The following is a 25,180-nucleotide window of genomic DNA, read 5'->3' as shown; positions in this document are numbered from 1 at the left end:
GTGGCTCACTTTTTTCCACCCCCATGTACAAGAATGCTAGTATAAATAGAAATCATATGACACACTCTTGATTTAGAACATATCTTTGAATGCCATGGGTATTTCAATCCTTTTACAAGGTAATTTTTGTCTTTCCTCGTATAAAGATATTTTGGCCTTTTCAATGAGTTAAAAAAATCTACATGCGTATTATGGTCACAAATGAGAAAAGTATGAAATACGGGCAAAGATTGCAAACAACTACGCTGTGCGGGTAGTTTTGGACTTTAGTTCTAGACACACATGAATCCTGAAAAAAGTGGAGCAAAAAAGACCCAGTACGTTGCCCTTCTTGACACCATTACAGCCCTGATCGCCTCCTCAGATTTTGTGGAAGATAATACACCTCAGTCATTCTCTTTTATTGGGTTCAAGTTATTTAAAAGTTGGGATCAAATGAATAACAAGATGGGTCGATTAGTGAATGACGTTGCCATCATAATATTGAAGACCATAAAGGGATCGACTACCTTAATCTACGACCGGTCGATCGGAAGTTAAAACGGGTCAATTAAAAAACATTGCCGGTATTGGATCTAGGGTTTCCGTTAATGGGTCCGTATGTAGGAACAATGGACTACTGTATTCATTCCAGCTCAAGTGGAAAAGATGCTGCCGTTATGTTAAATAACGCTGCCGTTCTACTACTGTTTCATTTCGGAAGCAAAGCGAAAAATGTATTTTTCTTAATTATTTTAAGGAATGGGTGGACTACCTTAACCAACAACGGGTTGATCAGGAGTTACAAGGGTTCAATTAGAAAATGTTGTCGTTTTGGATCTAGGGTTTCCATTAATGGGCCTATTTGAAGGAACCGAATCACCTATTCAACCTGGGTCCAGTGGAAAAGACGATGCCAGTAATTTAAATAACATTGACGTTCTTAAAGCTACTGCAATACTACGGAACCAATCTTCTATCTTAAATAACGCTGTCGTTTTTATATAACGTATTTTAAATAACATTGTCGTTCTTAAGTAACAGTAATGTCTATTTATAAACGACAACGTCATTTCATTTATTTTTTGCTTTAAAAGAAAAGCATTCAAAGGCAAGATTGTCGTTTGCAGACAACAAGAGTCTCATGCATATACGGGGGACGCGATATGTAGTAAATGCAAGCAGAAAGAGATAATAAGAAATAGTAAAATATTGCAAAGGGAGGCTGCAGAGAGAATGAGTGTAGTGTACTCTCGTGCAACAAATAAGAGGAGGCTATACAAGCTCTAATGTGTCAATCCATGCACTTTTCCAAGTTTCTCGGTGGACTTTTTATACGGTGTAAGCCCATATAGTTCCTTATTTTCTCAAAATTAAGTATTGTATGGACCATGCTATAGGATGATCCAAACCATCCATGTTATGGGTCACAACGTTCCTTATTTTCCCGAAAGTACTGTACGGACCATACTATAGGATGATCCAAACCATCCATGTTATGGGTCACAACGTTCCTTATTTTCCTGAAAGTACTGTACGGACCATACTATAGGATGATCCAAACCGTCCATGTGATGGGCCACAACGTAAGTAGGTTGTGCCTAAAAAAACATTTCTATAGGATGATCCTAGCCCTCCTATCTATAGAGGTTTCTTTAATGTGCAGTTATTCTATAGATTGGAGGGTTGGGATCATCCTATAGAAATGATTTTTTGGCCGAAACCTATTTAAGTTGTAGCCCATCATATGGACGGTTTGAATCATCCAATAGTATGGTCCATACAGTATTTTTGAGAAAATAAGGGACCATAAGGGCTTACAGCATGTAAAAATTCCGGGACCATAAGGGCTTACAGCATGTAATTACTCCCCACACCTTTCGTAACCTAAGGAATGTTATGAATTGACACCTCTTCTTCCTTTGTTCAACAATCCTCACATTAGGGCTGAGAGAGAAGAGATGGAAAAGAGGAGGAGATGAGGAAGAAAAAGAGATGGAGTTCTCTTGAGAAGGTGAGGTTTTTCATTTTCTCAAGTAGCTATTCAACTAATTTGTAAATTTACCATTTGAGATAAGGTTTTATTCTTTCCTATTGCGTTCTCCTTTATTCCGAGTGTTAGACCTAGGGTTTTTGGTAATCAATATTTTGTATCTGTTTTTCTCTAATCTCTCATCTATTCTTTCATTTTTCTTTGTCTTGGAAATTTCTTATTCACGTGTGAATGAATAGTTTTGTAGAAAGTGCAGAAACATATTCTAGATTAAAATCCGCTTGATCGCTATCACTATTAGTATTAGTACTAGTATGAGTATTGATATTCTGATCCTCGCTATTTTCTAGAATAATTATGTGCAGCTCATTGGTTTAGGAATTGGTCTTGTGAGGATCTTGATAGCCTTCTAGATTAAAATTTTCTAGAAAGTGCAGAAACATATTCTGGAGATAATGATGTAAATCTGTTCAGAAAAAGTACAAGCTTTTGCCACTGTTTAGATTGCTGAATTTTTTTTTCCAAAGAGTAACTTGAACCGCAGCAGTTCAAGTTTTATCAGTTTCGATCGTGGAGGCAAAAATAATTTTTTTGGTAAAAAGTTTTCACCTGAAATCTTTCCTGCAATCCAAACAGGGCCTTTGTGAATAATCAAATAACTTACATCATGAGTCACGAGATTGAGGGACAAATCAAGTTAGAAAAGCAGATCACAAGAAAGACTACCTTGCCTTTACGATAAAATCGTAGTGCACTCAAGTTTGTAGTTCTAAGCCCTTCATGTTCAATCACCAAAAAAAGAAACACATTTTTAGATGGTTGAATTGCTTGATTATCATAGTTTTTGGGACATATTTGTACCAGGCACATCACATTTAAATCAGCATACCACTTTGTGTGGAATGCCTAAGATTAATGGGGCAGCTTTAGAGGGAAAATTTTCATTGGAGAATGATTTTCCAGCATTTAGTCAACTCAATTTTCATGTAAATATTTTCTCAAAGACTTCATTGCTTTCAACGTAAAAATGGACGTTAAATTTGTTTTACATTGTAAAAATGAACATAAACAAAGATATGTCAATTTTCCCGTCGAAAGAAACGGAGCCTAACACAGAATGAAAATAAAATGAAGGCTGAACTATCACTTTCCTTTAAAAATGTATTATAAAGACAATTAGCCTTGCCAAAATTCTTTCACTGCTCTCCCAAAATTCTTTCATTCATTCTAACTACTTAATTGAAGCTGCTGAGCTTGATTAAAAGAGAGATGGTAGAAGTAACTAAAACAAGAGATGAATATATCATTGTCTTTTTATCTTTCCTGATGGTTACATGTAAATTCCAATTGACAGGATTAACATGTTGAATGGAACAGGTGATATAGGAAAAAGAGGTATTATCAAAACCCTAACCCGACCCAATCTGTGGCTCGGATTGTGAAGGCTCAACCATAACCTAACCAGCTTCTAAATCTCCCGACCCTAATCCAAACAATCTAACCTGAATTTTGAAATTGGGTCAGTTGGTTTTGGATTGGCGTATGGCAAAAACCAGAAAAAATACAAAAAAAAAAAAAAAAACAACTTTATGACTTTAGAAAGGGAGGTGATTTTTTCACCCCCCTCAGGATTATGCACCCCCCTTTTCACGTGAATTGTGGCAGAAAACACTTTTTGACGTCAAATCACGTGAAAAGGCCGGGGGTGCATAATCCTTAGGGGGGGTGAAAAAATCATCGCCCTTTTAAAAATTGCAATAAAAAATTTAGTAGACATCTAGTTGGCGTATGGCAAACTTTCATTGAACAATGCCATCTTGACGAAAAGAATCAAAATGATGCCCTTCTGAAGTCATTTTCTCCAAGATATATAACACAATTTTCGAGAAACTTTAATTCCCTTATGCGATGCTTAGAAAAGCAACTCAAATATTCCCACATCTAGGCAAGAACAGTAGAGAATATGGAGAGAACACTGGAGAATATGGAGAGAAATAGATCATTTTTCATTTTCTTCAAAATAGAAAATTAAAACTTTATTAAATCCTAAGAGGTGATTAACAACTTTCCTACTCAATGGAAGTCCCAGCTAAATCTCCTTCTTACCTAAAAAATAGGTAAGAGTCATAGGTAATTAATGGAAAGATTCCTACATAATATTCATTTTCGTACTAGGTAATAGTTAATAAGAAGATAAGTGATAAAAAATCAGATAAATAGTTCGCATCACTCTCATTCGGTGTTACTGAAAAATGTGTGTTCTTCTCCTTGTGGAAGCTCTCTCATCAGGCCGAGGGTTTTAAAACTTCGTCTTCGTGCATCCATTTCTAGCATCAAAACCGTCTCTTAGTGCATCTTTGGATGTAGGTACTATTCTTTCTTGGAAAGTAAAACTTCCCAACAAGGTTTTTTCTACTTTTGGAATTTTAAATTCTGTGGTTTGGTTCACATACTTCAATTTTCAAGACTTCTAAATTTTAATGTTTTGCTTATGTCCCCCCCCTCAGAGTCTGATGCACGTGATCGCGTGCATCCATAGGGATTAGTTAGTCCCGCCCTAAATCTGGTTTGCAACTTCCATGAAAAACAATTAAGGAGGAGAGTTACTGCACATTAGTTACTCCACCCGTATTGTTAAAGGAAGTGACGAAATGCTTGTATTGTTTGTCTGTAACTAAAAGCTTGAAAATGAGCAGAGGGAGTGGAAATATCACTTTCCATGAGAATACAATAATAGGACACCTCCACCTCTTCTCTTGTTTGAGATTCAGACTGAGAGAGTGGGAGAGAACGAGATGTGGAATGAGGAAGAAAAAACGACAGGAATTTATTAACGATTCAATGAAGTCTGTCCATTTCCATGGTTCTTTCTTATAGCACATCATTAACATCCTCTGCACCCCTGGATATTCCATAATAGATACTGAGTTTTACAACTAATGGAATATCAGCCAACTTAATATGAAGCGTCTTCCAATTTGGTAACAACTCCCCTTTGCTCAAAACAAAATTTGTACACGAACCTAACAATTCCATGAAGTTGGTCACACTCAATATTACTATATCATGTAAAAGCATACATAATTTTGTACAAGTGATGATTTAAGAACCCTAATCATTTCCAATAAAAACCAGTATCTGATAATCTCACTGTGCATTCAAATTTATTTCTTCAAGTAATCACATGATGCGATCAAATCCTGTTTCAAAAATCTCGAGAGCAGTCCTCTCCAATCCAAAATTTGAAAACCTTGATACCAGGCATCTTGCCAGAAACCGCATATAAGAGAGGAGGCATTAGCGATACTCATTAGACGACTTCCAATGCCAAAGATGATGCTAACTGAGCCTCCAAATGAGCATGTTAGCAGTTCAACCATTTTGAGTTTAGAGAAACATTCTCTACTAAGAAGATGTCCAATGAATCAGTGAGAAATAAGATTGAGACAACCTGAACACTTTCAACAAATCTTTAGAATTCTACGCTATTTCCATTGTTTCAAACCCATTTCATTCTTTCCCATCAGGCTAATACTGAATTCATGACAATTCACAAGAATAGACGCCAAACATAGATTGATAAAAAGAGAAATACAGGCTGATTGTATGCCATAGCTAAAATTACATGGCGCCGGAAGAGAGAAAATAAACAAGGTTTCTTTGATCCAAACAAAATGAAGAAGTGGTCGAACATCAGCACATGGGAAGCAAGCATGAAAATAATAAGATCTAATAGAACGGAAAGAAACGAAGTGAACATACATTACCTTCTTTACTCTTCTTCTCTGAGATTTGGTAATCATCACTGCAGCCACGGAATCGCAATTTTCACGGTATCGGAACTGGGGGAAACCGGCCGGAATTACAGAGGAGGTGGAAGAAGGTTGAAAAGGGGATTTGAGGGATCCGGTGGGTAGTGAATGGAAAAGACGATGACCGGCAGGAGAAGACAACAGACTTTGCCGGAATGGTTTGTGATTGCCGTAGATTGGGTTTCCAGGTGGGTTTGGAGAAAAAAAAATGTATCAGAGCAAGATGGAGATTTTAATGGAGGTTGATGGTGGTGGATGTGGCGGCTCAAGATGGTGGTGGCGATAGGTGAAGCATAGGATCGGATTTAATGGAGGTGATGGCCGGCCGATCGGAGCTCCGACACTGTTGCCGAAGGAGAAACACTCTCCCTTTCTCTGCAATCTCTTTCCCTCTGTCTCACGAGGAAAATCTCAGATCTAGATCTGAGATTTTATCTCAAAATCTCAGATCTGGATCTGAGATTACCTCTTCAAATCTCTACCTCTCTTCTCCCTCTCTCTTTCTCTCTCTCTCTCTCTCTCTCTCTCTCTCTCTCTCTGAAATTCCAGCGAAAATGATTTCTCCCCTTTCTTTTCATTCGTTACAGGTTTGTATAAACAAAAGATGGCTGTTGATATTCACACTCCCCAAATGATGATCGCACAAAATTTGATAAGCGCGCGAATCGGCTCCGTCCCAAACGGGATTATGCACCCCCCTTCTATGAAAAAATGATATATTTGCCTCCCTTTTTCCGTGGACAACCCCCTTTTCAGATGCTTCACCCCCCTTCTGGTCTGCATTGCGCTCACTCCCTTGGCTCGTTCACTGAGCAAACGCGCTCGGATCTCGACGAAATTTTACGGAGACCTATGGGAGACCTTAAGCTACCTTAGGGTTCAATTTGGGACCCCAGCTCACTAATTTGACGAGGCTTCGCACAAGCGACGTGAACTCGGGTTCGGTCAAAATGGGGTGTCTACACTGGGGCTCCATGATCATGGGACTTTGCCAAAAAAGGAAAATTGGGGAGGCTTTGGATTCATTCAAAGCAATGGAGCTCAAAGGACTGAAACCAGATTCAGAAATTGCGGGAAGTGTCATCAATGCCTGCGCAAATCTAGAAAAAGTGCAATTGGGTTCTCAAATCCATGGACTTGTTATCAGCAATGGCACAGGATCAGATGTGTTTGTAGGTTGAGCTTTGATAAATATGGATTTGAAGTGCGGTTTGAAGGATTTGGCAAGAAGTGTGTTTCCGGTATGTCACATAAGAATTTGGTAGCCTGGAATTCATTAATATCTAGCTACTATCGGATGTGCTCGTTACTCTTTTCGCTCGAATTCGTCAACATGGTTTGATTCCAGACTAGCATCATTGCTAAAGGGAAAGATGATACGTGATTTCTAGATGTGGGATTAAAATTTTCACACCACATTTTTCAAAGGATGTCACAGAGAAATGTTTCAGCATGGATGATGGGGTGTAAAAACTCCAGCCTCTCACAGGCCGCCACCTGTCTCGGAGTAGGTGAACTCCTGCCTCTCACAGGTCGCCACCTGTCCTGGAGTAGGTGAACTCCAGCCTCTCACAGGCCGCCACCTGTCCGGGACACCTGTCCTGGACACCTCACCAGATTTTCCCTATAAAAAGGGATCCAAAGCTCAAACCAAAGGGTAATTCGAAAAACCCTCTCCACCCCAAAACTCTCAGACTCTCCCCTTCACTCCTGCTCATACTGACTTGAGTGTCGAAGGGCCTGTCCGGAGTAAAACCCGGGTTGGTCTTCTGACCTCGCTTGCCTTGTGCAGGACTCAGCCTTCATAGCAGGACTCGTTCTCAGTCACTTCCATTGCTCTCACTCCGGTCCCTCAGGACTCAGCTCATCTGGTCATCCAGCTCCGCTCTTACGCCACTGTCGTACCTGTTACCAATTTTCGGTCGAACAGATTGGCGCCATCTGTGGGACCGCGGAACTAAAAGCCATTCTCAAACATCTCACAAAAAATGGCAGGCCGCAAGAATGCGCGAGTGCCAGCTGCACGGACTGACCAAGCCGTGCTGCCTCGCAGGACCCGAAGTGAACGAATCGCCTCGCTGGTAGTGGCGGCCTCTGCAACAGCTGAGCAGAGCCCTGCTAGCTCAGAGCACCTGAACCCCGTCCCCACTCCGGAGCAAGTTCAAGCTCTATTTCAACAGATAACAGCTCTCGTCGGGCAGTACCAGCAACTGCTTCAGACGCCTTCACAACCTCCCCCAGAGGCTCCACGATCTGTCCAAGGAAGGCCAGACGTCCACAGGGGAGAGTCGCCGCGCCATGGTGAGGATCGAACTCACCACTCCACCAGACAAGTCCATCACCCCACAGCGGGGTATGCCCGTGCAGAACCTTACCGCCGTCAGAGGTCAAGGTCCCGCTCCGCACCAAGACCCCGAGCTCACGAAGACCGTGCTCCACCAGTGAAGTCCAGGTCTCGTCGAAGGAGTCCGGAGAGCCAGCCCGGCTCCGCAGTAAGCCGATCAATGGGAAGAATCAAGCCCGCGGAGCACAGAACGGATCCGCTCCTACAGAGAATGGAGGAGATGGATCACCGGATAGAAGAGCTGGCGAAGGATCAGAGCCGGCCCGCCTCCAGGGCGTTCTCAAGCAGAACGCCATTCACTGATGATGTCCTGGGTGCTCCAGCACCCAGAGGGTTTAAAATGCCCGCCGTCTCGCAGTATGACGGGACCACTAACCCCGTCGACCATTTGGAGACATTCAGAACAATGATGCTTCTTCACGGCGTCTCCGACGGCTTCATTTGCAGAGCGTTTCCAACGACGCTAACTGGCGCGGCGAGAGACTAGTACTCCAAGATCAAACCGAACTCCATCAGTAATTTTGATGATTTCTGAGAGGATCTGGTACGCCACTTCATGAGCAGTCGCAGGCCGAAGAAAACGACAGCATCTCTGATTGCTTTGCGACAGGACGACAATGAGCCTCTGAAAGTGTTCGTCCGCCGCTTCAACAGGGAGGCACTTCAGGTGCCCAATCAGAGCAAGATGGAGATTTTAATGGAGGTTGATGGTGGTGGATGTGGCGGCTCAAGATGGTGGTGGCGATAGGTGAAGCATAGGATCAGATTTAATGGAGGTGATGGCCGGCCGATCGGAGCTCCGGCACCGTTGCCGGACGAGAAACACTCTCCCTTTCTCTGCAATCTCTTTCCCTCTGTCTCACGAGGAAAATCTCAGATCTAGATCTGAGATTTTCTCTCAAAATCTCAAATCTGGATCTGAGATTACCTCTTCAAATCTCCACCTCTCTTCTCCCTCTCTCTCTCTCTCTCTCTCTCTCTCTCTCTCTCAAATTCCAGCGAAAATGATTTCTCCCCTTTCTTTTCATTCGTTACAGGTTTATATAAACAAAAGATGGATGTTGATATTCACACTCCCCAAATGATGATCGCACAAAATTTGATAAGCGCGCGAATCGGCTCCGTCCCAAACGGGATTATGCACCCCCCTTCTATGAAAAAATGATATATTTGCCTCCCTTTTTCCGTGGACAACCCCCTTTTCAGATGCTTCACCCCCCTTCTGGTCTGCATTACGCTCACTCCCTTGGCTCGTTCACTGAGCAAACGCGCTCGGATCTCGACGAAATTTTACGGAGACCTATGGGAGACCTTAAGCTACCTTAGGGTTCAATTTGGGACCCCAGCTCACTAATTTGACGAGGCTTCGCACAAGCGACGTGAACTCGGGTTCGGTCAAAATGGGGTGTCTACACTGGGGCTCCATGATCATGGGACTTTGCCAAAAAAGGAAAATTGGGGAGGCTTTGGATTCATTCAAAGCAATGGAGCTCAAAGGACTGAAACCAGATTCAGAAGTTGCGGGAAGTCTGATCAATGCCTGCGCAAATCTAGAAAAAGTGCAATTGGGTTCTCAAATCCATGGACTTGTTATCAACAATGGCACAGGATCAGATGTGTTTGTAGGTTGAGCTTTGATAAATATGGATTTGAAATGCGGTTTGAAGGATTTGGCAAGAAGTGTGTTTCCGGTATGTCACATAAGAATTTGGTAGCCTGGAATTCATTAATATCTAGCTACTATCGGATGTGCTCGTTACTCTTTTCGCTCGAATTCGTCAACATGGTTTGATTCCAGACTAGCATCATTGCTAAAGGGAAAGATGATACGTGATTTCTAGATGTGGGATTAAAATTTTCACACCACATTTTTCAAAGGATGTCACAGAGAAATGTTTCAGCAAGGAATTCAGTGATTGCCGGGTATGGATCTCATGGAGATTGTCCAGAAGCCATCAAACTATTTGAGGAAATGCAAGGATCGAGATTAATGCCTGATGAAGTCACATTCCTTGCCCTGATCTCATCTTTTAGTCATTCAGAGTTTCTGGATAGGGTGTTGGTTTTTTCCAATCCATGAGTAGAGACTATGGCATTGTGCCACAAATGGAGCACTATGCATATATGGTCGACCTCTGGGGTCATGCCGGGTGCCTCGATGAAGCTTACGACTTCATCCAAAGCATGCCAATGGAGCCCGCACAACCCTTGACAAGGCAATGGATTTCCAAACTTTCACTGTAGGATCCTTCCTAATCTCCGAGTTCAACTTGTAGAAAAATCTGAATGACAGTGTGGCCCCTCTTAAGGTGTCCCTCACAAACCCAAGACAGACCTTTTGGAAAGGATGATTAGCGGTTACAACATGGAAATAATTCAATCTTTGGGTCTAACATCTGAAGAACTAAATGGGAAGGGAGAGGTTGATTTGACTAAGAGTGACCTCACGGGTACTAATGCAATGGGTGTTTTGGGAATCACAAATACCCCTCAATGTTTTCTTATGGAAAAGATGGAACTAAATATTTCTAAGAAAGTGACTCTGAACAACTTTCCTTCAAATGCCAAGAGGTTGTTAGCAACTGGCTTGCTCGAAGGTTTTTGTGCATATTATTTTTCGTGGACAGATCCGGTAAAGTGGTTACTTCTTGGTTCTTACTTATTAGATCTTTATCTCCCATATTTAACTTGACCCATATTAACTTTTGTTGTTGTTTATGATGCCTATCAGTAATGCATTGCTGAATATATAAAAGATTGTGGATATATGTGCGGCTGTCCATGCAAGTTCACTAAAGTAAGTCAGTTCTTGTTCTAACTGGTTTCACTGAATATGTTAATACTGCGTTTCTTTAACTTACTAATTAATCAAGTGGTCTACCGGTGGACAATGTTTATGAGTTTGAACGGCACTCCAATTGCTATTCTCTAAACCCATATGATTATATTTTCCGGGAGAATGGGAAAACAATGTGTGATGCAATTCAAGAGCTAAAGAGGAAAACATTGTGTGATGTAGTTCAAGAGCTAAAGAGTACTCCACTCAAGATGTTATCAAAACTGTGATTGTTTCACCATCCGTCGAGAAATTTGCCGAGGTTTTGGAAGGTGATGTATTTATTGCTTTCAAGTTTCAATATTTACCTTCTGTCCAAATATTTGTTAGGTAGGCTTAATGAAGAGAGAACTGAAAAATATCATATGAAGCTTAATGATATGCCTCACCTAATTGTTAGGTAGGCCAATTGCTGGATTACATGGATGTGTTAGTATATGCTTTCTTTGAAGTTCAGATCCTTACTTGTATTACCATATTTCTTTAACATATTAATCACATTTATGTAGGCAGACCGATTTATTTTTGTATAAAGCGTTCATTATACTGGTGAAATTATTAACTCATTATAGAGTTTGATTGACTAGAGTTGCAAGAATACCTTCACTCAAGGTAAAAAAAATATAAGCCTGATGAACCTCCCCTTTTTTGGCCAGAGCATGCACAGCGAATGTGATGCATGATGGAAAAGGAAGACAATAGGTATTGCAGCTCTACTACCAATTGATAGTAGGACAGTTAGGGAAAGGGATCTGTCACATCTAGGGTGAGAATTGAGCTCAGGTTTTAGTCAATTAGATTATGGAATTAAAGGTGGTCTAAGGGAATAGGTTAAGGAAGTGGACTGCTATGACAGAGGTAACAAACCTAAGGTAAATCTAACCATGGATTCAGACTAAAGTTTCAGGTTTATGGTGAAATTGTTAACTGTTTCAGGTTTAGATTAGCCTATTGTCGGGAGTTGCCTTGTTTCCCACGTATTATATTTCCTAATATAACTAGTTTTCCTAGTGTTGGAATTTTGGTAGGAAGCTAAAGAAATGGATTTTTTAGATTTTTCCAAACACTTGTGTGTAAGAGTTCTCTTCTTAACCTACGACTAGACAAAAAGGGGAAGCTAAGGAGAAGAGCCTATAAGAAGGCGGGTTTTGTTGTTTTTTTTTGTGAGTAGAGAAAAACAGGAGGGAGACAAAGAGAGCATGTTTGTTTTCTTCTTTGTTTCTCTTGTATATAGAACTTGTTTCTTTTCTCTTTGGTTGCTATTAGGTACGGTCTTGGTTGAGAGGACAAGGAAAAGGGTTATGGTTTGTGGGTTTCGAGTTAATCCATTGTAATCCTTGTATTTTGTTTCTCATAGTGGAAGATAATGTTCTCGCTCATAGACATAGGCATCTTGGCCAAAGCACGTAAAATCTCATGCGCATCTTGTGCTTTATTTCTTTCAATTGTTTCATTTCTTTGTGCACGATTGGATCGGATTTTTCCCGACAGATTTCTCAAAAAATGGTATTAAAGATGTGGTTGGAGAGATTGCCTGTTGGGCCGCGATTGATTGAAGCGAGTTTGGGTGTTATGGCTGGATCGCGGTTAGAGTGATCGCCAGAACATAACACAGAAGGTACAAAGATTGTCTAAGAGATTCTCATTCGAGGTGGAGCCTTGGAACGGTATTTATTATTTAAGTATTTTTCTATAATTTTGGAAGATTATTGAATCAATCTAGGATTTATTAGATTTATTGGTGTGTGGAAAGAGGGTTCCCTATTCTTCTTTCTCATGTTTTCTGCCTTGTGTAGAACAACTGAATTTATAGTGGTGTCTAGAGGTGAGGTGATCTAAAATGGTGGTAAAGTTGAGTTCTACTTAGTTCAATATCGATAGGTTTGACGGGAAGGGTAGTTTCACCCTATGACAAATGATTGTGAGAGACATCCTTGTTCAACAAGGTTTGGCTGAGGAGCTTTGAGGAAAAGATGAGAAGACGAACAAGGTGATGGATGTCAAGCGGGAAGACATTGAGTCCAAGGCAGGAACCACAATTCAAGTGTATCTAGAACAGAATATTATGTTTAATATAATGAAAGAAGAATCAATGCCTAAATTGTGGGATAAGTTAGAGATGATTTGTATGTCGAAAAGCTTGTAACATTTTATGGGATATCCAAAAGAGACCCTTAGGCCAAGTTTGGCATTTGTGAATTTGTTTTTGGTTAGTCCTTCACAGTTTTTTCAACATGATCTAGATAGTTGATCCATTTGGGTTTACAACAGATGACAGTAGCCTAAAAGTCACATGCATGTGATGATCCTAGCCACCCAAGCAACTACCTAGAAAACGACAAATAACCAACATTCTAATTTCAAGTCAATCCATATAAACGCTTAAATACTCGTGACGGTTCTAGATAAGCACTTTGAAGCAATGCAAAGTGGGGATCCAAATAATGATTCAAACCATCTCTCTCTCTCTCTCTCTCTCTCTCTCTCTCTCTCTCTCTCTCACACACACACACACACACACACACACACACACATATGGTGTCAATGCTATGTCGATACACTTTTCGACATATACCAAAGCATGGGACCGGCAAGTGAGATTTGGACCGCACTTGAAACCAAGTACATGGCGGAAGATGCAAGTACCAAGAAGTTTACCGTAAGTCGTTTCTTAAATTTCGGCATGGTAGATGATAAGTCCGTCATTGATCAGTTGCATGAAATTCAACATATAGTAAGTCAAATACATTTGCAAGACATTCTTCTTGATGATTCTTTCATTGTTCCTTCGATAGTTGACAAACTTCCACCAACTTGGAAAGACTTTAGAAAAAGTCTCAAGTACAAGAAAGAGAAAATATCTCTTGAAGAGTTGGCTCAATGCCTCAGGTCAAGGATAAGAGACAATAAAGAAGAGCATGAACCTCTATCCTCTAAAATCCATTTGGTAAAAATTGTCAAGGACTCGAACCAACAAGGGAAAGGCAATCGCAAGAGAAATAAGATTCCTGAAAAGAAGTTCAAAAAGAACAAGAAAATAAAAGGGGCTTGTTTCAATTGTGGCAAATCTAGCCATTACAAGAGTGAGTGTCGAGTTCTTAAGGATAAGAAGTCGGGTGCACTAACAGACCAAGAAAAGTTTGTGGCCATGATTTCAGAGGCAAATGTCCTTGAAGATGGCAATGGTTGGTGGATTGATTGGGTGCGACTATACATGTCTGCAAAGACCAGAACCTATTTTCATCTTATGAAATAGTTGAAGATAGAAGTGTGCTCTACATGGGCAATTCGTCAACAGCAGAAGTCAAAGGAAATGAAAAGGTGTAACTTGAATTCTCATCTGGAAAATTTCTCACTCTAACCGATGTCTATCATGTACAAGAAGTTATGAAGAATTTAATGTCTGGAAGCATTCTTAACAAGAATGGTTTCAAACTTGTGTTTGAATCTGATAAGTTTATTCTTTCTAAAGGGGGTACATTTGTTGGAAATGATATATGTATGAAGGAATGTTCAAATTGAATATTAATAAAGTGAATGTATTTGCTTATGTTGTTGATTCTTCTTTATCATTATGGAATAGTTGATTAGGACATGTTAATACTAGGAAAATGAATGATATGGTTAAGTTAGAGTTGATTCCTGAGTATCAACATGACTTGGTAGACAAATGCAAAATGATCCGATGGTTGAAGGGTGGGGTGGCTCCACCTTGGAGATTCTTAGCTCTTTTTTATGAAATGGAGGAAATAATCGGGGGATCAGATATAGCAATGAATCATGTTAGGAGGTTTACAAATGAGAAGGCAGATGTGCTGGCTAGGAGAGGGGTGGGGAGCGATCTCATGTGATGTTTGATCATCCTCCTCTTTGAGGTTTCCTCTGTGTTGTGATCTGTTTTCTTTTTCTTTTTTTCGTTCTATATTCTTGGATTTTACCATGTCGGGGTTCCCCTTTATATAATAATATTTGTCATTTGAAAAAAAACAATATCCCTCTAAATTAACCAAAACCATATATTTTGCCTCTAAATTGTAGGAAAAAATATTTCCTTAGAAAAAAATTTCCATCAGAAATGTTTTTCTTGCAGTCCAAAGAGGGCCTAAAGTCATGATTAAATAATCTTTGGAGTCAACTCAACTCAACTCAACTCAACTCAACTAAGCCTTTGTCCCAAACTAGTGGTAGGCTAATGAATCCTTTAGACTATTTTCATGAAGAAGGTGAAGGTGAAAGGATCTACCCGACTCAAATTGCCTAAGTCTAATACTGACACTTGACTAAGTCTAAACCTAACACCGATTGACTCCAAAGATTATTAAGATTTAATAATCTTTGGAGTCAATCTTAATTTATAGCCAAACAGTTAATTATGACTATAATCGGATCTTAAATTAATTGAATTGAAGATTACGCTGCAGTAGCCAATAGTGGAAGGAGCTATGGAAGATAATGCCCATGACCTTAGCTTAAGTGGTTTCACATCACATTACCCTAGGCCATGTTTGGAAGCCATGACATTCTTTTCTGGAAAATTAGATTTATTTTTCCATTTTTCAGCTACTTATCTCCATCTACTCCTAGCCCCTCAAAATCTCTCCCTATGGCAACCTAATATTCCCTCGAAAAAAATTATGGTGGCTAGACATACTCTTTCAAACCGCAGAAGGTGAACATCGCTGTAGAACATGCTTCATCAAGGGGGGCTCATTATTCGTGACTCAAATTGTTATTCATGCCTCAAGTGGCAAATGGCTGATGTCGTTCTCTGGTTCAAGGCGAGTATGAAACACAAATGAGGAGGAAACAAATACAAGACTTGGAACCACAAATGGCTGATGTGCCAGTCTAGGTAAGAATTATTGAGATATATGTTAGAGAAAATTGGAGTAGGCAGGGGGGCAAGCAACGGTACCGGTTACTAAAGAAATTCGAAATGATGAAGGAACCTATTTGAGGCTGATTTTTGTTTTCCTTGTGGTGTTTTCATTTTCATACTAGGCCAATTACATGAAAAAGTTGAAGAACCATAACTCCTCCTTTTCCATATGAAATGCTTAAAAGCGACATGAAGTGAAAACTAAAAAGGAAAGCTCAGTCAGCAATAAATCTGATTCCGTGAACAATTGCAGACCAAAACAGAATATACAGTGCATAATCCTTGCAGAATTTCATGCATACTTAAATTAGCTTGTGTGAAATAGCAAGCTTTACAACTTAATAGCAAGCCTTACAACTTACCAACAAAAGGCAAACCTTACCAAAAGCTTTATGTTCTAAAGATGGCCGGAGACAAAATCCCACATCGGTACCTAATATAATCTTTTTTGGTAAACTACTGAGCTTTATCCTAAGCTTTCATGGTCCTGAACATATCCAAAACACCAAACTTTATTCCACAATAGTATATAAAATCATCCCCTCTATACCATCGGCTAAAAAAAGAACTGGCCTTGCTGACTGTCAAAGATGGCAAAATACAAGTTTTGTTCCATCTCAGAACTTACGCCGTCTTATAGTAAATTTTCAAGCTTTATAACAAGCTTCGTGGGATGCTTTACCACGATTTTCATTATTGTAATGATTGACAAGGTATCAGATTTTAACACCTTTGAAAATAGGATTTCAATACCTACTATCTACAATCAACTTGTGTAAAATAGCTTTACAACAAGCATGCATGATCCTCAATACAGATAATGGTTCTTATTATACTCACCTCACATGCAAAGTATTTATCTCTACTTCTCTCTCAATTGGAAACAAAGAAAACACAGAAGACGATGCAGAAAAGAATAGATCATGCAAGATGTCATGCATAATTGACCAACATAGCTTAAGCCAGTGTTACTTGCAGACATTCCCCCCCTCCCCCCCCCCCCCCCCCGCCACAGCCTAAATAAACTTCTGGTGATCAATTAACCTACAGATGGAAGCAAGGTCTACCTTCCTCAATCTGCAACTGTTATTTCTTGAGCCTCAAATAGAATCGAATCTAAAACTAGTGTCCACTAGACTAGTTAAAAGAAAAATGATCCCCAAAGTCACTGAAAACAAATGAAGTTCTTTGATGTATCTCAATTCTACAACATTTAACTAAATGACATAATATAAATTAAGTCTCCAAAAGACCTAGATTTTTCTTAAATTAAGAAGAATCCTACTTGTCTCCCGCTAGGTGTGTTTATTGGTGTGTCTAATAAACACGAAAGAAGGAAATTCGAAGAACAACCAAAATGACCACCACTCTGCATGGAGCAACTGATGTGGAAGCTTATTCCTTATGTTTTAATGTGGAACATTTTGAATGAGAGAAACAAGACGATTTTTTAATAAAAGGAGAAGAGATGGTATGAGAACTCTCTCGATATCAAGCTTGCTGAAAAAGCTTGGACAAGAGAGAAGTTTGACATAGTTTACAGTGCAAGGGAAATTCTTACAAATTGGCAGTTGGTTATAATGGAAAAGGGGAAAAAGAGAGAAAATCATGCCCAAGTAGAAGGCCCCTCTGGTGGGTTGGTTTAACCTAAATTTTGACGGAAGCTCTATCGGCACTCCGAGTCAAGCCGGTATTGGAGGGTTGATTCGAGATGATAACGGTGTTGTATTATTGTTGTCCTTCTCGGGTCCGGTGGTCTTTTGTGGTGCTAATGAAGCCGAAGCGAAGGCCCTCTTGTTTGCCCTAAGATGGCATGTGAAACACAACTTGGGCCCTCTCATCACTAAAGGCTACTCTTTGAATTCGTTAGCTTGGGCCTCTAACAAGTGTAGGGAACCATGGCAACTTAAAAATCTCACTGTTGAGATTCGGGATTTGATTCGTGATGCTTTGGCACTGCGTTTGGCGTGGGAAAGATATAGAGCATGGAGACAACTATTTATATTCTCCTTAATTTGGTGGGCTCACTTTTTTCCACCCATGTAGAAGAGTGCTAGTATAAATAGAAATGATATTACCATACCCTTGATTTAGAATTTATCATTGAATGCGATGGGTATTTCGGTCCTTTTACAAGGTAATTTTTGTTTTTCCTCGTATAAAGATATTATGGTCTTTTCAATGAGTAAAAAAATATACACAGGTATTATGGTCACAAATGAGAAAAGCATGGAATACATGCAAAGATTGTAAACAACTACGCTGTGCGGGTAGTTTTGGACTTTAGTTTTAGACACACGTGAATCTTGGAAAAGTGGAGGAAAAAAGACCCAGTTGCCCTTCTTGACACCATTAGAGCCCAGATAGCCTCCACGGATTTTGTGTAAGAGAGTACACCTCAGTCATTCTCTTTTATTGGGTTCAAGTTATTTAAAAGTTGGGATCAAATGAATAACCAGATGGGTCGACTAGTGAATGACATTGCCATCCCTATATTGAAGACCAGGAAGGGATCGACTACCTTAATCAACGACGGGTCGATCGGGAGTTAAAACGGGTCAACTAGAAAACATTGCCGGTATTGGATCTAGGGTTTCCGTTAATGGGTCCGTATGTAGGATCCAATGGACTACTGTATTCAATCCGGCTCAAGTGGAAAAGATGCTGCCAGTATGTTAAATAACGTTGTTGTTCTTCTGCTGTTTCATTCAGAAGCAAAGCGAAAAATGTATTTTTTAATTATTTTAAGGAATGGGTCGACTACCTTAATCAATAACGGATCGATCAGGAGTTATTGCGGCTCAATTAGAAAATGTTGTCGTTTTGGATTTAGGGTTTCCATTAATGGGCCTATTTGAAGGAACCGAATCACCTATCAACCCGGGTCGCGATGCCGGTATTTTAAATAACATTGCCACTCTTAAAGCTACTGGATTACTACGGAACCAATCGACTATCTTAATTAACGCTGTCGTTTTTAAATAACGTATTTTAAATAACACTGCTGTTCTTTAATAACGGTAACATTTATTTATAAACGACAGCATCATTTCATTTATTTTTTGCTTTAAAAGAAAAGCATTCAAAGGCAAGATTGCTGTTTTCAGACAGCAAGAGTCTCATGCATTTATGTGGGACGCAATATATATTAAATGCAAACGGAAAGAGATAATAAGAAATAGTAAAATATTGGAAAGGGAGGCTGCACAGAGGATGATTGTAGTGTGCTCTCGTGCAACAAATCCGAGGTTGCTACACGAGTTCTGATGTTTCAAAAGGGGAAAAGAGACTTTTTCCATTCACTTTTCCAAGTTTCTCGCGTGGAGTTTTTATATGGTGTAAGCCCTTATAGTCCCTTACTTTCCCAAAAGTAAACCATACTATAGGATGATCCAAAACATCCATGTGATGGGCCACAACGTAAATTGGTTGAACCAAAAAAAACATTTTTATAGGAAGATCCTAGCCCTCCAACCTATAGAGGTTTCCGTAATGTGGAGTTCATCTATAGATCATGATTAGTGTTTGGTTTGGATCATCCTATAGTATGGTCCATTCAGTACTTTCCAAAAAAATCCATCAATCTTTTATTCTTAACAGTCGGATCCTTTTCAAACTGTCGTGAATAGTGTTTAGTTGTCAACCACGTAGAGCAATGCGAGGGGATGTCCTTCTCGACATCTTCTCCAGAACGATTTTCTAAAATCTTTGAAGATCGTTCTGTACTTACTAGTAAATAGAAATGATATTCCCACATCCTTAAATGGGAACTTATCATTGAATGTCATGGATATGTTGGCCCTTTTGTCAAATTGTCTGTCCACGTAATTCAAACGTCATGACTCCAGCTGTTACCTAATTGTCAATCTAGAAGATTCTTTTTCTAAATAAGGGGTGGAGGTATCACTACCTTTAGGATTATTATAAAACGACACCTCCTCCTCCCTTGTTTCACATTAGCGCTGAGAGGAAAGAGAGGAGGAGATGAGGAAGAAAAAGAGATGGAATCATCTTGAGAAGGTGAGGATTTTCTTTTTCTCCATTTACCATTTGAGGTTTTATTATTTCCTATTGGGTTCTCATTTTTCATTTGTAGGATTTTTCATCTGTTTTAATCTGGGTGATAGATCTAAGGTTTTTCATATTCAACCAGAAATATTTCCTGCAATCCAAATTCCAAACACGGCCTTTGTGAATCATCATTTGCTTATTTAAGCATGGGGCAGTACTTTTATTGGGTTAGACAACAAATAACTTACCTCATGAGATTGGGGAAGAAATCAAGTTAGAAAAATGGATCACAAATAAGACTACCCCTTCCTTCAGGGTAAAGTGTAATGCACTTGAGTTTGTAGTTCTTGGCCCTTCATGTCCAACTAAAAAAAACATACATTTTTAGACATTGGAATTGCGTAGATGACATAGCTTTTGAAACATAATTGTACCGGGCACATCACATGAAAACCAGCATTCCACACTTTGTAGAAAGGCATTTCGCGGCTGGCTGTTACATGAGAGAGCAGCCACACATGCTGATTTGTCGGCAGATTTTGGTTTGTTCATTTAAACCTTCTGAGGTAGCTGCTCTCTCATGTAATAGCCCGACACTAAATTCCTTCCTTTGAAAGTCCCTAGCAAATCCGTTTTTACACTAAAAAAGGTAATTTGAAACAACCTTGTTCCATTTTTATCTAAAAGGAACTTCAATTTGATATTTGATCCTCCGTAAGCACCTTAAAAAGTGTGATGGTGGTTGATTAAATATATAAGGTGGTACCGCCAGTACCGATCTACATGTGCATCCACCATAAAAAATCTCAGGAAGATCACCTTCCTTTAATAACTAAAATATAAAGACAATTGCCAGCCATTTTTTTTTATCCTTCTGGTGGACTCTTAAAATTCTTTCATTCATTCTAACTAGTTAATTGAAGCTCTAAAAAATGAGCTTGAGTGAAAGAGAAATGGTAGAAGTAACCAAAACAAGAGATGAAAATACCATTATCTTTTTTTTGTTTCCTTGTGCTTATATATGTAAGTTTCAATTGACAGGATTAAGATGTTGAATGGAATGGGTGATATAGGAAAAAGAGGTATGAATCTAAACTTCTTTGCTCTTTATATGTGGATGGAATATCAATTTCCCTGCGGAACAGTTGGTGGGCCCAACAGAAACAGTTGGTGGAATGGTGGGCCCATCTTTGAACAACGTAGGCCCCGCCCATACCACACCATAGGATAATCCAAACCGTCCATTTGATGTGCCATAAACGTAAATAGGTTGCGTCCCAAAATATTTTTCCATAGGCGGATCCCAGCCCTCCGATCTAAATAGAAACTACATCTTATGCAACCTCTATAGATTGTAGGGTTCTGATCATCCCTGCGGAAATGATTTTTGGTGCACAACCTATTTACATTGTGGCCCATCAAATGGACGGCTCGGATCATCCTATGGTCTGGACGGTACACTTCATTTTCAAAAATATGGATGGGGCCTAAATTGGTACGAACCACACCATAGGATGATCCAAACCATGGACGGCTTGGATCATCCTATGTTGTGGACGGTACGCTTCAATTTGAAAAATATCGGTGGGGCCTACGATTGGGCCTTAATGTTAGTGTACGACCAACTCCATAGTATTATCCAAACCATGGACGGCTTGGATCATCCTATGTTGTGACTGGCCTTAATGTTACTGTACGACCACAGGATGATCCAAACCATTCATTTGATGGGCCAACCCTTTTGGGGGCACAACCCATTTACGTTATGGCCCATCAAATGGACGGCTCGGATCATCCTATGGTCTGGACGGTACACTTCATTTTCAAAAATATGGGTGGGGCCTAAATTGGGCCTTAATGTTACTGTACGAACCACACCATAGGAGGATCCAAACCATGGACGGCTTGGATCATCCTATGTTGTGGACGGTACGCTTCAATTTGAAAAAAATCGGTGGGGCCTACGATTGGGCCTTAATGTTAATGTACGACCAACTCAATAGGATTATCCAAACCATGGACGGCTTGGATCGTCCTATGTTGTGGACGGGCCTTAATGTTACTTTACGACCAACTCCATAGAATGGTCCAAACCATTCATTTGATGGGCCACAATGTAAATAGGTTGTGCCCAAAAAATCATTTCCGTACGGATGATCACAACCCTACAATCTATAGAGGTTGCATAAGATGTAGTTTCTATTTAGATCGGAGGGCTAGGATCAGCCTATGGAAATGATATTTTGGGACGCAACCTATTTACGTTTATGGCCCATCAAATGGACGGTTTGGATTATCCTACAGTGGTATGGGTGGGGCCTACGTTGTTTAAAGATGGGCCCACCATTCCACTAACAGTTTCTGTTGGGCCCACCAACTGTTCCTGTTGTGTGTGTGTGGAGAGAGAGAGAGAGACCGGTCAATTGGTGGGAAAGTGACATATCCTAACGTTTAACATTAGCCAACTGTCCCCGGGCGGGGGATATTAACATCATGCATGCCTTATGAACAATAAAAGGTGAACCATCTGACGCGATTTTAGAAAGAGGGCTTGCCTGCAAAATCTACTTTTACTATCATCAATAAAAGGCAATTAACTTAACCCAGCCAAATCCAAGGTAATATTATCTCAATACGAATCCAACCCATTCTGAACCTCAGGTTTGGAAGGGTCAAACTTAACCCAACCTGACTCTAAATCTCCCAACCCTTAATCCAAGCCATGTAACCTGATTTCTGAAATCGAGGAGGGTTGGTTTTGGATTCGCTTATGGCTAAACTGAAAAAATTATAAAGAAATAACTTTGAGATTTTAAAAATCACAGTAAAAAATATTAGGTGGACGCAGTTTGATCGAGTTGCCCAAGACCTTAGTCATAACCCGATCGGGTTGTCTTTTCTCCACCCAAGCCAAAATCAGCTTGAACCTGTCAATTCGGGTTGAGCCCAACCCAAGTTGCGCTCCCCTAGTGACGCTTGAGCCACTGCTAATTCAAGACGGGAAATCCGAAACTCAACCGAACCACAACAAGCTTCCATCTATCCGCAAACTGTTTTTTAAGCTACTCACAAGGGCTATAGTTGTCAAATAACCAACCACCGTTAAGCTTTTAAAAATATTCAGTGGGTATTAAGTAAGCGTCTTTGGAATCCAGTTTCCTATTTGCAAATAAGCATATTTTAATCTAATCTTATTTGCAGATGGGATTTTGAGACTCCTTAGGAAGACATTAACTATATCATTTCTAAGACTGTTATAACCATTATTTGCAAATAATTATATTTAACTTCAGACCCATTTCAATGCAAGATTATATACAAATAATTATTAGAGATACCCAAAGAGACCCATAAACTTTTTCCTAATTTCAATTTCTGCTACAAATTCATAACACCCATCTTATCCGATCATCGATCTTGATCACCCATCTAGTGGACCCTAACTTAGGTTGGAGGTGTTAGATCTTGATCCTATGATCATGATTTCCTAAGAGAACTATTCCTGGCCGTTGGATAATCTAATATGGCCCACACTAGGTGGATAGCCTATACAATATATCTCCTCACTTAAGTGAAAAAATTTGATTGGGTATACTTGATTGGTCCTTTTTTTATTGATTTCAATATTTGTTGGTCTTGGCTTTGATTTTCTTATTGCTCTGAATTTTGACTGGTGCAATTTTTTTTTGATTGGTAAGCTGGGGTTAGGCAGGACCCCGACGAGATATATGGAAAGAAGGATAAGATATACATGAGAAACAAAAAGCAACCAAACAACAACAAAATAAAAGCAGACCAAACAACAACAAAAAAAGATGACTCTCTGAAAGAGGAGCTGAATCCTTTCAAGCAACCACCAATACATAGTCATATGCTCCTCCCAAAGGGCAGCTTGTGAGGGATCCCACACGCTGCCAATACATAGTCATATGCTCCTCCCAATTTGAGTTTGAGCCAGGAGAATTTTTATTGCTTTCTTTGAATTTGTTGTGTTTGGAATCAGGGAAATTCTGCCGTGTCTTCTTTTCTGTGGAATTGCTATTGCATTGAAAATGGTGGTTTGTTTAACGGCGTTATAAGATGAAAAAATGGTTTGCGAAACTACTCTCAGAATCGAATCAAAGTGTTCCCACCAATGGGTTGTAGATGGTAACGAACAGGAGTCGTTGTCCAACAAGAGGCGGGCTATTGAAACATCTTAGAGAGACCTAGAGACCTACTTTTGGAGTTTTTTGACGGGGAAGATTCTCGGTGGGAAAATGGTTCTAGCTGGGGAACGATATTGCACCTAGTTGATGAACAGTTACAGAGATCCGAGATGCTGAACTGTAAATCTTGGCTTCGATAATGTCGGTACCGAGAATTCCTCAAAATGCACAATTAACGAGGGGAACTGTGTAAGTGATTACTCTGGTCCCTCTCAATCTCCGCTGATAATAGAAGATTCCAACGTGTTTATTGTGGATGGCTTAGTGAAATTTATTTCAAATTTAGTCAGAATTTGGAATGTGGTAACGGCATTTCCGCAGCAACAGGCCTGGCCATGAATAATCTGGATGACAGTGGCCCCTCTTATGATGTTTCTCATACAGTTTCAATAACATGAATAATTTCTACAGGCATCTTAACAGTTTCAATAATGCATGTGATGATCCTAGCCATCCAAGCTTGCCTAGAAAACGACACGACGACTAACCAACATTCTAGGATTAAAGCTTATCGAAGCAAAGCTTATCTGGGACCCACTAAATTCATCCTTATTTGGTGGGCCGTACCATAGGACCTGGTACACATGGAAAGTCTCGCCTCTTTTATGCTTCAATTATCTGATCAATGGCATGGAAATCGGATAATCATCACAAAAGTAAACAGCTATCTATATATATTCCAGTTTGATGATCCACTGATAATGAACAATTGCTTAGATAAATTGGCATGCTAATGATCCAATGGTTAGCATTGTTCCATATAAAATTTTTGGAATCATTTTCAAGATGGGAATCGGAATGCAAATGACCAAAATGACCAGCACTTGCATATTTAAAAGCCAAAATTACAGTGGCAAGTTTTGTCCTAGTAAGAATTAACATTTAGAAACCCTAACCCAACTCACTCACTTGCAGAACAGTCACCATTGTCCTTACTCCTTACCAACCCCAAAAGAAGAAAAGCAATACAGAAACAGAACTAAATCCATCCAGACCTTTGCTGAGTCATGTGCTGGCTGAGCCATGTCCTTCCTCATGCCCCCATGTCACCAGCGGTGGATCCCGTCAGGCTTCTTATCTTACACTGGGCCAAGAAAAAAAACTGTAAATAAAACAAA

At 39.8% G+C, this 25,180-nt stretch overlaps 1 long non-coding RNA gene across 1 annotated transcript; it reads left to right on the top strand.

Annotated features, from left to right (window-relative positions):
- Nucleotides 1-19,797: 19,797 nt before the first annotated feature.
- On the top strand, nt 19,798-24,476 carry LOC143884546 (uncharacterized). The gene is made up of 3 exons (XR_013252965.1): nt 19,798-19,863; nt 20,896-20,936; nt 23,553-24,476. It is a non-coding gene; the product is annotated as an uncharacterized LOC143884546 (long non-coding RNA).
- Nucleotides 24,477-25,180: the final 704 nt, after the last annotated feature.

The sequence above is a fragment of the Tasmannia lanceolata genome, unplaced genomic scaffold (assembly GCF_043159265.1).
Source record: "Tasmannia lanceolata isolate RefF3 unplaced genomic scaffold, GAP_Taslan_0.1 ptg000002l, whole genome shotgun sequence".
NCBI classification, from domain to species: domain Eukaryota; kingdom Viridiplantae; phylum Streptophyta; class Magnoliopsida; order Canellales; family Winteraceae; genus Tasmannia; species Tasmannia lanceolata.
Note: the sequence above shows the minus strand (reverse complement) of the source record. Positions and strands in the feature narration are given on the sequence as shown.